We start from the raw sequence: 9916 nt of genomic DNA, 5'->3' as shown, positions 1-9916 counted from the left end.
GGAATTCCACTACTACACAAAGAGGATAGACTGGATAAGTGGAAACAGCACACTGAAGTCCGTTCTGAGGGGAACATTTGTCTGGTGTGATAGAACAAAAAGGGAGTCGATTTAGAAGAGATAGGGGATCTCGTAATGGAATCAGAATTTAAAAGAGCTTTCGAGGACTTACCATCAAATAAGGCAGAACGGATAAATAATATTCCATCAGAATTTCTAAAATCTTTGCTCGAAGTGGAAACCGAAAGTCTACTCAAGTTGATGTGTAAATCTATGTGACTAGCGACATACCATCTGACATTCGGAAAAATAGCATCCTCACAATTCCAAAGACTGCAAGAGCTGGCAAGTGCGATAATTATCGCATAATCCGCTTAACAGCTCATGCATCCACGTTGCTGACGAGAATAATATACAGAAGAACGGAGAAGAAAACTGAGGCTCAGTTAGATGACGATCAGTTTGGCTTTAGGAGAGGAAAAGGCACCAGAGAGGCCATTCTGACGTTGCGGCTGATAATGGAAGCAAGGTTCATAGGATTTTTCGACCTGGATATAGCGGTAGACTATGTCAAACTGTTCGAAATTCTGAGAAAAATAGAGGTAAGGAATAGCGGGAGACGAGTAATATACAATATGTACAGGAGCCAATAGGTATTAATAAGAGTGGACGTCCAGGAACGAACTGCTCAAATTTTAAATGGTTGTAAGACGAGGATGTAGTCTCTTGCCCCTACTGTTTAATCTATGCATCGGATAAGCAATAACAGAAATAAGAGTTTCAGCAGTGGGATTAAAATTCAAGGCGAAAGAATATCATTGACACGACTGGCTGATGACATTGCAGTGCTGATTGAAAGACAAGATCAAATACAGTCTACTGAAGGGGATGAACAGTCTAGTGAGTACAGAATATGGAACAATCAAAGGAAGATGAAAGTAATGTGAAGTAGCAGGAATGAGAACAGCGAGAAGATCAACAACAGAATATATGGTCACGAACTAAATGAAATTAAGGAGTTCTGCTGTCTAGGCAGCAAAATAATGCATGAGGGACGGAGCAGGAGGACCTCAAAAACAGACTGGCAATGGCAAAAAGGGCATTGTTAGACAAGAGAAATCTACTATTATCAAACATAGGCGTTAATTTGAGGAAGAAATTCTTATTGTATTGCACTCTCCAATGAGTCTCCTTTCTGTTCTTTTTGCGGATGAAGAGTATGCAGCGAATATTTCGGTTGTCCTTTGTACCATTAATTACTGGCCTAATTCTAGCAGCAGCGCTCAGCCTACGGGAAAGAGAACAGCCTGCCGGGGTGTACTATCCAGTAGCAGTTCTTTCTATGTACTATTTAAGATGAGCTATGTTACTTGGCAGTAACAAATCACTCGAAAGTTACTTCTGTCCTTACGGTGACCGTGCGGTTCTAGGAGCTAAAGTCTGGAACCGCGCGACCGCTACGGTCGCAGATTCGAATCCTGCCTCGGGCATGGATGTGTGAGATGATGTCCTTAGGTTCGTTAGGTTTAATTAGTTCTAAGTTCTATGGGACTGATGACCTTAGAAGTTAAGTCCCATAGTGCTCAGAGCCATTTTTGAAAGGGAACAGAGTATTGAACAATATTTGTATTTTTGGCCCTGAAAGATGGTTCTTGCAGTTTTACAAGAAAGTCTTTGCGATATGTACGGCACCTTTCTACCCGACTTCCCCGGTAGTGTTTTTCAATCTATCTGTGACACTGTGTCACTAGTTAAGTAAGGCAGTATCCATGTGCCCCGCTGTTCTCTGTGAACCCTCTACCTTCCTCTTAGTCCAGAATGATAAGTGTCCCCACTTATTTCATTAGCATTCAGGACTGATAAGGTAAGCAATAAGGAGGATCTGCGCAGAATCGGAGAGGGAAGGAATATGTGGAAAACACTGATTAGGAGAAGGAACAGGATGGTAGGATATTTAAGATACCAGGGATTAACTTCCACGGTACAAAAGGGAGCTATAGATGGCAAAAACTCTAGAGGAAAACAGATACTGGATACATCCAGGCAATAACTGATGACGTAGGATGCAAGTGCTAATCTAAGATGAGGCGGTTGTCACTGGAGAGGAATTCATGATAGTCTGCATCATACCAGTCAGAAGATTCATGACAAAAAAAAAGAGCCACTTCTTATTAAATTGCTCCGTACACATACTCTTCAGATATTTGATGGACTTCTCAGCAGCCATGTAATCAAACAATAAAGGTTATTTCCGCCAAGTTATGGACTGTACGTAGGCGTTTACACAGAAAAAAAACTTAAGTACTATATCTGCCAACGACCTACAAACAACTGACATTTAGTGGAGCGGTGAAGGGGGGGGGGGGGGGTAGGGTGATGATAAGGTCACCCTCTCGGATTTGGTTATTTAAAATTTAGCATTAGTCAGAAATGAATCTAAGGCCCTTGCGCAATGTCATTTACACCACGTTGATAGAACATATCGCATTCCGGTAACACCAGCTGTTACCTGCGTTAATGGTTTCTGCCTTACCAGATAGGCATCTCTTGTTGTAGAGTCCTCCGTAGCGTAGAGTCTTATTTTTTGGAATACCTGTTATATTTTTCTGTGTCTACGAAATTCCATGAACCTTCGATTTTTTATCTAACTTTCGTCAAATCAAAATAATAACACCAGCTGATCGATCTTTGGGATTTATGTTCCCTCGAATACGGTGGATGTTTTCGTAATACTGACTAATGACGATTCTGCCTTGTACATCCTTATTAAGCAAGTTCCATGTTCACTCTTGATTTTGAAATATAGTTGTAAGTACTTGGCTAGTTAAAAATTTTGGCTATGTTGATACTTTGCTAGTTCAAACTTTCATTTATATACAATCATGCCTTCTCATTATGTAAATAACGAAGTTGTTTCTGTTTTCAGTGGGAATTTGAACAAGTACAAAAAATCATGAAAGCGATGATTTAAAACAGCCCACCAGTACGTGTACTGTCACTGTACGTATGACACCTTACAAGGAAAGACTGGCTTCCACACGACCGCATGTTGCCGCTACGTACAGCACCTATAATAACCGGTTGGTACAGTCTGGTTTGTTTGCCACATCTTAATAAGTAGACGCGGAAGGACAACAGTACCTCGGAGTATGCGCTAAGACCCATAACATGGGCGCTGAAGGGCAACAAGCTCTTTAACTCACACATGTTTTATTTTTTCCAACATTCGTCTTAAATATGTGCACACCATTTACGTCTTAACTCTGGAATCGTTGTGATGTGAATTGCAGAGGTTTTTCTTATTGTATTTAATGAGTCTTTTTTCTGTTCTATTTGCGGATGAAGAGTAGGAAACGAGTATGTGCTATTGATTACTGACATAATTCGAGCAGCGGCGCGAAGCCTACGGGAAAGAGAACAGATGACTGAACAATATTTGGCCCTGAAAGATGGTTCTTGCAGTTTTATAAGAACGTCTATGCGATATGTACGGCACCCTTCTACCCGACTTTTCAGGTAGTATTTTTCAATCTATCACATAATGTCATCAGTTAAACAAGGTGGTATCCATTTGACCCGCTGTTCTTTGTGAACACTTTGCCTTCCTTCTAGCCCAGATTGATAAGTGTTCTCGCTCATTTTATTAGCGTTCAAGTATAGTCCATAATAGTGATTTCTGAATAATACTTTTTGTAGACCATACCCGTCCTTAGTGACCCACATATGAATACTAGCCTGCATTTGCTTTACCTACAAGACAGTCAGTGTGGTCGTTCCAGTTCAAATTCCTAAATATTTCTGCTTCCAAATCTATGTAAGATGTAGCTTACTCTAGTTGTAATTCATTAAGACGGCGCTTAAAATATATCATGTTTTTTACGTTTCGTGAGGTGCAAACCTTTGAATTTCTACACCTTAAGGGAACAAAAACGGTCTTCGCACAAAGTCGATATTCTGTCGAGACCTAACAGGGTAGTACTGTAAATTTTACTGATTAGAATTTCCTGATACTTAACTAGCGATTCCAGCTAATATTATTAGCTAGGTCATTGATGCCTAACTTGAGCAGCAACTGTTCCGTTACAACTCTGGACTACACCATACATAGCTTCAGTGTGTGTTGTGTGGGTGAAGGTCAGATTGGAATCCTGCTGCTGTCCGGGACAACTCCAAACACTTTTAGCTGGTCACTGACGCTAGGTTAGAAACAGGACTCATCACTGATGACAGTTCTACTCCATTCAAAGAGATTCCATGCCGAATACATATCTCGAGACGACCCCGACAGCAGTGGGTTAACAACTTCACTGTCGACGGCAGTACAGTCCGACAACCGGGAGTGATGGTCTGTGATCTGGGGTGCCATTTCGTTTCATAACAGGACCGCTTCAGTTACTGTCAGCGGCACCCTCGCAGCACAGCGGTATGTCGATGACATTCTACACTCCCGTGCTTTCCATGTTTTTTTTCCCCTGGACTTACATTTAAGAAGATAATGCCCGCCCACGTGGCGTGAGTTTGTACTGCCTGTCTTTGTGCTTGCGAAATCCTGTCTTTGCCAGCAAGGTCGCCGGACCTCTCCCCATTTGAGCATGTGTGCACTATTATGGGTGGGAAACTCCAAACAGCTCCGGATTTCAGCGATGTAGTGGACAGAATTTGGCACCATATCCTCAGGAGGACATCCGAGAATTCTATCAATAAAAGGTAAGCAAAATAATTGCTTGCGTAGGAGACAGAGGTAAATCAACGTGTTATTGACTTGCTCACTTTGTAAAGCTCTTTCACTTGAATAGCTCACCCAGCATTGTGGAAATTGTAATCATCTGTTTGTCTTTACGTGTACATGACATTTACTGAATTCCGTCCCATTTGGATAATTCCTTCGTTGTGCATTTTTCCCCTTAGTGTGTATCTGACGTAGAGAGCACGCGAAATAGCTTGGGGCGTAGCTGCGCTGACGACATGGCAGGGGAGGGGACCGTTAATAATGGCAGGGCATCCGTTGTGCACGGCCACAACACATCATGGGATGTGCAGTTCCACAGCTGAAGCACATAGACAAAAACACAACTTGCATATCTCGTAAGCTACAATTATGGAGTGTTGCAGTAACTGTATTAGCAGACTGTATCAGTAAGACGAAAAATTCGACAAACATAGATGTTAAAAATCAACTATTTTGGTTGTCAAAAAAAAAAAAAGAAACTGTTGCGCAGCCAAAAACTAAATGTGTCCGACCACTCTTCGCTAGAAGTAAATCTCAGTAATAAAAATGGGTTAAATTTTAAGCATAAAATTTTCTTCTCCTTCTTCAGCATTTTTCCTGAAGTAGTGAAGCCTTCGAAAGTTCTCCCCTACTTGTTTATTCATTTGATTCTGCTATTTGGACGGCTGCTGTCTCCTGTAACCGTCTCTCACAGTATAAAATGAATCTTTTGCTCCTTCTTTTGCCCCTTTTGACATAAATTTGTTAGCATTGCTATGTCTGATTATGACGACGTTTCCAGTAGATACGGTGCAAGAAGACCTCGCTGCCGCGCTGTGTAGAAAGAGGTAGCATCGAGACAGCTCCAAATGTGCAGGAAAGTTTGGTGTGAACCGAGGTCGAGGCCCCATTCAGAACAAACGGATGGAATTTCCCACTGCTAAAAACTAGAATGTGTTACCTCAGAGTTGTTTTCTGAAGCCTGAAAAGCATTTTTATCAAATATAAGTGTTTTTAACATACGAATGCATAGCCTCCAATCCTAAACCCACGTGCGGGGTATTATTGAGTCTTAGTTTCTGTACGCCTCTATCAGGGATACTTGTTACTTTGCCACTCACTATCTCTGTTGGATTATGGTAACATCCTTCCATTATCGATCGTCACAGAATGTTTGACGACAGAATTCTACACTCCTACATTTGTTCTGACATTTGATATTTCAGTTTCTGTCTCATCTACGGGTATGGGATACTGATTTTTGCCCGCAAGAGCTTAATGAACGACTGAAATTCTTACAGTTTACAGTCAGGTTTTGTGATATTTTCCTACGGAAGCTAGTGAAGGCTTTTCATGCTGTTCCCTTGGCAGACGCACGCATTTCAGTTGAAATCTGCCTGTCTGTGGGTTTATTCCTTGTTTGGTACTGCAATGGGTCCTGTTTCTTAAGAAGCTTTCGTATATTATCTGTATACTAAGGAGAGCTCTAAATTATAGTGATAAACACGATTCTCCTAGATATCTACGAACTATGTGAACATGAGACAAATGACTCCAACTGGTGTCTACCCTTCTCCTTATCTAGTTTAGTAGAAATGTAGACTTTAATACTCATCTTTCTATACATTGGTGCCCCATTACTGCTTCGTGGTGTCTCTATGTAGACTTTTAGAAAGAGGCAGTTTGTTGTCAACTAGTCGAGTATATTTCCCCTCACCAGTGAAATTTTGAATCCTGCATTATAAGCAATTTTCAGATAAAGTTTTTACAACTGTTTTGCAGGACGTTTCTCTCGTACAACACTCATAATACAAAAATTTTGTTTATCAGTTAGATAACACTTGCGCTATTATGCGACTACTGTAACAAGTCTTGGATAATTCATGGTAGTGAAGTGGTCGTGTAGTGACGCAGATGAGGTATGTGGGCAAGTACTGGTAACAGTTACAAAGAACTTTTACCCACTTCGATACAGGGCAAGTGATGCAGGCTGGTGGTGATGAACTTATGGTAGCTACCGGCAGGTGATACCGAACCGTCACTGAGACGCAGCCTCAGTAGACCACTGCCATTCACGTTAGGAGCGCGTCATGTTGTGCTGCTAAGATGCACTACTCAGGAGACAGCACCACGGCTCGTTATGCAGCCATAATGGTGGCATGTGGAGTCTGCTTCGTGCGAGGTACAACCCACTGCTCTCGGACAGAAGTTGGCTGGTGGCTGGTGCTGTGGCACAAGGTTGGCCTAGAAATTCAGCATGCGTGGGCTAGGCACGGACAGCAGGTCGGAAGGGAGGTGACACTAAGTCTCGTGAAGGACTTAATGCAGATTCCACAGACCAGTCGCAACCCATGGTTGCAGCTGGCATATCCCAGTCATCCCAATGTCCGGCGTCGCTCTTGCCTCGTGGCAATGTTGCAGGCTTCCGGCAATGACAGGTAATTGCTGCCTTAAAATCTAAACATTTATATGCCTCCAATGCCAATTTGTATCACTAAACCCAACGCATTATCTGATTGCCACGACAAGAGCCACACTAGTGTGGTGAGACCGATAAAAAGCGACTCACCTTGTTGAGGTAACACCACTCCACGTACAATACAGTTACCGCTCGGCTATCCTTGAGGAGCACTTCACTGCTGTGTCTGTTTTTGTTACTCAGAAGACAGCTACCGACTCCTGGCTACTAACAGAGTACTCTATGGCGCTTACTTTTACTTTTCATAAAGACTAAAATAATTTTCTGAAAAAGGCCATTGTTAAGCCGCTATAATGAGTAAAGACGGTTTTCTTTAAGATTCACATCAGTAGCAAAGTTTAGATGCCAGTAGGAGGGTTCTGTTACAACTCCTCTCCAATGCATGATTTATTCTTGCCACAATCCTTTCCCATACAGAATTAATTACTATCTCAGTTGATTTTAGTTTCTGCGTATTGCTGAAAATACATCATTTCTCATCTCTTGAGATTTGTCTCTTTCGTAAACACTAAGACTTGCTCTAATGATAACGCTACTATTAATGTTTGGCTTTTGGAAGTCTTGGTGGAAATTTTGTGGACTCCACAGCTTTTGATAGTGTTTCAATATCTGACATATTTTTGCGAGTGATTCTGTAACTTATCACTGATATCTTGATACTATAATCTGTGTCCTTGGAGTCATTCACAACAGCATGCCTGAATAAAATCTTCTCGGTTTTCAAGCCGCGTCAATTGGAATAAAATTCTTGAGCTTTCAATGGTTAGCTCCGCCATCGTCATCAAGAGATGACTGACTGCCTGGGCTGGAACTATTTCCCACTTATATACCTACGATTACGGCCTCTGCCATATATCAGAGCACTGAGTTGAAAAGGGACACAAAATACAGATTGACAGCTCGAGAGTTTTGGCACATGAATCGACATACTGAGGCTCCACTGTAAAAGAATCGACTAAGATTAGAATGAACAGTAACAATTTCAACAGAGACCATGGGTAGACACTGAGCAAGATGTGGGGGCTATGGATGTCAAAAGCAAGCAAATGCCGGATTCTTAATGCTTGAAGGAAGATGAGAGCGGCGGTTTCAAACATGGCGCTGGCCCATCACACCACCTGACATCATTCGGTACAGTGGAGGGCAGGAGCTGCCCAACTCACCTTCCACACATGAGTCGTTTCGCCTTCTCCGATTGGTGACAGGGGCCGTAATCGTAGCTGCATAAGTGGTGTAAGGTGGCAGCTTGAATGAATATCAAATTACCACCTTACATGAGACTTTATACGTCATATCAAGCAAATGAATGTGTCACCTGACATACTTTGGCGATTATGAGCAGATATGCCCATCAAAATGTACAGTATGTAATGCAAAAGGATGACACTCGACTTGACACATCAAATCCAAATCCTACATGTCAATGAGAGAAATGTGAAAAATGCTGCTGGAGGAAACGTTTTCGTTTTGGTGACCCGCAGTGAGAGGACAATGAATGCGCCAGGCTATGCTTCGAGGGGAGCAGGTAGCAGCGCAGCCCTGCTTGCTATGGAGAAATTCATTAGAAAACTGCGTTCGGGACTTTCCAGATGGATACAAACAGACCAGCAACGCAGCTGATCACGTCAAATGCTCGTGGTATGCTCGTGACGTACGCGTGTAACTTTTAGTCGTCAGGAGCGCGCACAAAATGTCCAATTGTCTGAAAGAAACATGGAAGGAGTATAAAGGGGCGATATTTCGACGCAGTTTAAAGGTAGGCACTTTCTGATTGGCAAAGGAAGTTCCCAAATGATGAAAGGAACCCTCCCATCGGTCTGAAAAAGCCATGATGTGAAGCACGAAATGCCACAGGTGGGGGACAGCTTGTTACGAAAAAGACAAGACCGATAACTTTGAGGGCTCTCCTCTGAACCATCGTCAAGTGTAGGACAGGGTGCATCACGCTCTGTGCGACTCCAAAAGAGGAATTTGTGTGAATATTTCATTCACTCTGGCTGACATTCACATACAAATTAGCTGAAGAGTCGTTAAACTCTGATAGTGGAGAAACAAAACAGCCATATAGTTAATTGCTCTTGCGAGAACTGTGAGGGCATGGAAGCATACATGCTGCTACATCTATGCACCGGTATATCGCCATATTTTCCAGACTATGGATGAGTGCTTGTTTTCTCACCTAATGAAACATAGGATAGTTTCAGCTGATAAAATCAGTAAAGTTTTTGATTTGCTATTTATAGGATTTTCAGAGGACGAGAGCATCCATGCAGCTGACAGAATATTGCGGATAATGGTAAATGCTGCTGGCAGAGACATAAACTTGTTGGTTCACCAGCTTGTATCCACTGCGAACTCTAGCAACCGAGAGGAGTCTTTTGCTCATCTTGTCACAAAAACTAACCATCCTCTGTAGTCTTGATTGTCATCGTAAATAGTACCGAACGTAGAACCGGAATTCCTCTTAATATTGGCCAACTTCATGGTGTATAAGAAAAATCTCGTAGCGAACCTTCTACTTAAATCTGATGTTGTTGTGTTCAGTGTTATACCTGCTAAACAGGACGTAATGTGTTGTATTGACAACTGTCCTGTAAGTATCATGTCACAATCTAAGTAAATTTGTGTCCTTCTTTGACAATAATTCTGAAATTAAACAAATTATGTACAGCTAAATACCGATGTGCTCTGCCATAGAATAAGGGTCCACTCTTAACCCCAGTAATTTA

Source organism: Schistocerca americana, chromosome 5, assembly GCF_021461395.2.
Source record: "Schistocerca americana isolate TAMUIC-IGC-003095 chromosome 5, iqSchAmer2.1, whole genome shotgun sequence".
NCBI classification, from domain to species: domain Eukaryota; kingdom Metazoa; phylum Arthropoda; class Insecta; order Orthoptera; family Acrididae; genus Schistocerca; species Schistocerca americana.
Note: the sequence above shows the minus strand (reverse complement) of the source record.